Source organism: Cariama cristata, unplaced genomic scaffold (genome assembly GCF_000690535.1).
Source record: "Cariama cristata isolate BGI_N322 unplaced genomic scaffold, ASM69053v1 scaffold36207, whole genome shotgun sequence".
Classification (NCBI taxonomy): Eukaryota; Metazoa; Chordata; class Aves; order Cariamiformes; family Cariamidae; genus Cariama; species Cariama cristata.
Window position 1 is genome coordinate 27,536 of NW_009629040.1, and position 5,448 is coordinate 32,983.

Consider the following 5,448-nt stretch of genomic DNA (forward strand, 5'->3'; position numbering starts at 1 on the left):
AGCAACATAAAAAGAGCACATTGTTTCACTAATGGATTTGAAACAGTTACAGAGAATTTAAGAGTGAAGAGTCCCCGAGTTCTACATACAGAGGCAGGATTTATACGGAAAACTGCATGCATACAAATCACATTTTTTCTACAGCTGAAAACTTTTTCTGCATAAGATTTTATAAAAGAAACCAAGAATAAGACAGACCAATTGCTTAATGAGGCAAAGGCATAAATCCTCATCAAAAGTATTTCTGAAGTTGGCACAAATTAAAAGGACAAAGGTTAGCTAAGGGGGTATTTCTGCCTTCCAATGCCTTTGGCTGCAGTTTAAGAGGTTCATGTCCATCCCAACATCCACATCTTTGCCTAGTGCCCCTCACACAGGCCAAGGTAAGTGCTCGCAGGGCTGCCCCACGGGCAGTCTGCAGTGAAACCCTGTGAACACTTTCAGCAGCACAATTAAGGAGTCAGTAAACTATAGCTTGTGAAACCGGGAGGAGCCAGCCTCTTCCAACTAGTTCTGCATCCAGAGGCGTTGCAACACCAGATGATGCTAAATTCCTAGAAAGTTGTCCAGGATATTTGTCAGCTATGGTATCGGTGATTCATTACTCTTAAAATTACCACCAGGAGCAGGAATTCCTACAAGATCAATCACCCTCAAACTTTTTGGCCAGAAGATCACCCTCAGCCACGGACTCTTCTAATGCCTGCAGTTAAAGTTTCATTAAATTTGCTGTTTAACAGAATTCTGCAAACTACAGTTTAGACAGTACTGCATCCAGGGAACAGAGGAGAAACTGGTAAGACTTCGACATTTAAAACATGATTAACTGCAGCTACTCTTGTAGATTAACTGATTTTTATAATTGAAGAGAAAGTTGATTAACAGTCCTGTAATTACACAACTGGTATTTTTAGGCTCTAGTCATATGTCACGTAAGCACATGCATAATTTAACCTATTCAGGTGACTGAAGTTATGCCTGAGTAAATACCTGCATGATCGCAGCAGCCACGGGGACAGGCTTTGAAAAGAAGCTGAGCTTTTTCAGGCTGGCTCTAGTATACCGCACCAAGCTTATAACACAAAGCCAATATACATATACATCAGCATGACTGTCTTTGAACCTGGCTACATGGTGCTGCACTGAGCTCTATCAGATACATTAACAGAACTCAGCTTCACTCTCTCCTACCCCAAAGCAATAGCTTCAGCTCTTGAGAAAGTTAAACAGGAGTGGGAATAGCACCAAAGAGCAAATAAGCAGCATGTTAAGAACATGGAGGAAAAAAAAAATCTAGCAATATTTTGCTATGCGAGACAAGTTACCAGCAGCACATCGTTTGCCAACAGAAATTAAATTGATGGGAGGGGTCAAACTCATCTTGACGCAGCTCAGTTCACAAAGACAGACTACAGCACAGCATATCTGGTTAAAAAGTTATCTTACATCTGGTAGCACACATTCAGAAAAGAAGGTCAAGAAAAACATCCTCTGTAAACAAGAATGTAGATACAAAAGTATTCAAGCATAGCTACTATGTGCCTGCAGTACAATTAGACAAGGTCTGCAATGCAATTTGGTTTATACTTTCAAGAGGCTACAGAACCTGCCTTGTGATGGCGCAGCTCCATCCATGCCTGCATGCAAGGCTGTAAGGCTCAGAAAACACTCATGTAGAGCGGGTGATACACGGAGTAACCGAACACTTACTAATACAATGGCACAAGTCAACTCTCAAGCACCTCAGAGCAAGCTTCCAAACCAGCTTCACAGCTCATATCAAGTCTGGGGTGCCACAATCCCATTTTCCTAAGCCTCTGCACATGATCCCACCCTATCTCATACCAGCACCAGCATTTATGCAGTCACGTGGACAGGCGATTCAGGAAAATGACTGACAAAATAAATAATCCTAAAAAAAAAAAAGGAGGTGGTTAGATGTTTATTCAATTCAGATCCCCGAAACAGCGACGGAGCACAGAGAGAAGCACAAAGGGACGGGTGGAAGGGTGACAGCCAGGGCTTAGATGAGTTTAGACTGCGTTACAACCACACCTTTAAGAAGAGTTTTGGCAGATTTGGGAGCAGCTAGTAAAGATGTTATGGACTTGAACATCAACCCTGCCCCATATCTGAGATTATTACCCTGCAACACACACATCCACACCTCAAGCACTTCAAGTCAGTCTTGGAAATCATATTGTTGATGAAGTGAATAATAGAGGGAAGACCTAGGCTGCTAAGTAATACTAAGTAATGCCCCGAGTCTAGAAATTTTGGGGCAGTAAGTGCTTGTGAAATACAGTATATACAGTATTCCTAACAGAGCAACTAGAAATTCATTTGCAGAAGGCATAAATGTAAATTTATTTATTTATTAAATTTTAAAAGTCAAGTTTGTCAAGTTCACATTTCACAAAAACTGATCATCACTTTGCAGTATTAGGATTAAGAGGTGAAAAACGCAGCAGGTATTAGGATAAGAACTGTAAGCCAGGGACATCTTGCAGAATTCCACCCCGCACAAGTCAGGTGACTACAAAGTGAAAAAATCCTTTCTGTTCAGTCTCTTAGCAAAGGTGACAAGAATCAAGTAGATAAGATTAAGAGACAAGTACCTCTTTGGGTAAAGGCAAGTGGGAAAAACGCACAGAACAAAAACTGGTATTCAATTGCAACAACCATTGTGTTAAGACTGACTGAGCTGTAACAGACACTTTCCCAGGCTTTGAAGATTACAGAGTTATATCATGGTGAAAGACTGAACACTTAGATTAAATTCATTCAGAGTTGTAACTAAGAAAGTATTCTCAAGCAGGAACACGTTAGTGTATGACAGAAAAATATACTGCAGTAATCACCCAAAAGGTTGTCAGTAGAAAATAAAAACAAAAACTAAAAATCAGCAAACCAGAACTTAATAGAAATATGCCAATTCTCAGAACTCACAGCTTTTTCTTTTTTTTTTTAAATCTCATTTGATTAGTAGTAAGCAATTAAAGGCAGAATCCAATAGCACTGGGAGTCATCCACACCAGGCTTGGGGATCCATTCCTAGGAAGCAAAATGCCTGACCAGGCTGCCACAGACCTTGAAATAGCTCCAAAGCTCTCCAACTCAAAAAAGAGGCCTCTCCAAATTGTTGCTATTACAATTAGGAGCAGTAAGTCTAGACACTCACAGGTGCATAATTTTCAGATGTAGACAAACTATATGCACACATCTACCTATACTCTTTGAAACAGTATATTTACTCAGTTGCACGCTCTTTGCAAAACACATGATGTGCATTTAAACAAAATAAGCACTTCATGTTGGACTGTACCTGAATGCAAGCTAGCTATCTCCATGGACAGGTTGAAGATGAAGTAGCAATAAAGTTTCACAGAGGGTTTATAACAGCTGTTTCAGAAGTTGGATCATCTTCTGAAAACATTAACTGTCAAACTACACACAATACAGTACCAACTTTAGTACTGAATCAGCCTGCAAAATTCCGATTTTGCAGCTGTAGAAAATCAACAGATATGTTAGCACACATATCACATGCCATCCTCCTTCAGCTGAAATCAAATGAAATAAAGATGGTATGAGATACACTAACCCAACAACTGCACATTTGCCATACACAGAGTTCAAACATTTCAGAAAATCTGACAATAGAAAACGCAGGAAACAGCTCAAGTTAGAATGAGTTTGCATGAGTCTAAGAAAAAAATTATATTGCTCTTACTAAATAAATATCAAATAATCCGTAACTTTGATGCAACTTTTAGGATATTTAAAAAAAAACAAACACAAAACAAAACCACAGAAATTCCCAGAATCAAGATTTAATCCAAGCCTACCACCTCAGTAACATCTGAACTTTGCTTTAGTTAAGTGGGGGAAAAAAAAAAAATCCATAACGTAAAAAATCAAGTTCACTCTGCTCTAATGTGCTGTCAGTTTGTTACCATACTTTAAACTTGCCTTGGCAATCAACCACTACATTTATCTTACAGACTATTTCTGCAATATCCTCATATCATATGTTGTCAAACCATTTTCCACAGTTAAATATTCTAGTCCTTTCACATAAGGCAGTTTTTCGGAACTATCAGCACCACAATCAGCAACACAGTTATTTTTCTCCCTGTGTTTCCCATACGATTAGAACACTTTTCACACAATTCTTGGGAAGGAAAAAAAACCTATACAGTTAAGGGTAACAATGTTATTTATCCCAGTTTCTCTCTTGTTTTTTTTTAATATTTCAGTATCCCATCAGAAGTTCACTGGCCCTTCCTTCTTCGAAAGAACAGAGGGGTAAGAAATTTCCTCTGCTTGCCTAACAGCAATTGGACAACCTGCGTTGTCTCTACTTCTGTGCAAGAATTATAGCAGCTGGGGAGAAACACTCAAGTTGTGCTGTGGTTCCAGCAAACCTGATAGTTAAAGAAAGTGGCTCACGCCCCTACTTTAAAACAGCTCACACTCACTTTACATGCTAAGCAAAATATAGGTGTAAAGAAGGCTGAAAAAACCTCACCACTCCTCAAAAAAATAACATTCCCTCTGTCAGTGCAACGGCTGTGATGGAGACTAGTTTCCAAAACACTGCTGCTTGGGTCTGTGGTCCCATCCAGTTAGATGCAATGGTTCAGCGTGCCAGGCAACAATGATTTAATGACTGGCCGCTACCAAAAAGACAAGTCACCTCCTGCACATCCTACCTCCTCTCTTGCACAGCAGCTCTGATGCCCAGCTAATCCTGTGCTGAGCCAGGTCAGGAAGCGAAGCTTGCCAATACAAAGGTTTTAGGGGTTTATTTTTCTGTTCTTTTGTTAGATTAGCTTTCTATCACTTGAAATACAAAAACATCTACAATTCAAGTAAAAGAAAATCTAAGCTTAAAGTAATAAAAATAACAGAAACCAAGGATTAGATAGATCATTTTTGGTATAGGTGTATCACGATATATTAACAAGACACCATTACCTGTACATTCTCATTATGTGAGCAAAAGAGATGGGATTAAATCAAAAGGACAATAACAAGATTGCAGAGAATACAATAGAGGAGAAAGAAGGTTTCAGGCCAGGGAAAATGAAGAAAGCACGCAGCAATCTTCATTCAAGACTTACACACAGGTCAAGTCAGTATCACTGACTATTTTTTGTAGAAATAATGAAGCATATAGACTAATTTGCGAGAGGCCACCACTACTTGTCAGTATCAGAGGTAAGAAGTGACATTATCTTTAATAATCATATAAGTATCTTATCCAAATACACACACAGAGTGAGACCACTCAGTTATTCATCTGCTGAAAAGCCAGCTGCTGGAATTTCAACAAATGAAGCTAAAATGTACCAAGACAGAATTATTCCCATCAGGACCAAGAAACATGACCTCAAAGACAAAACTTCAATTCTGGAAAACACACACATTGATTTTACTGTCAGT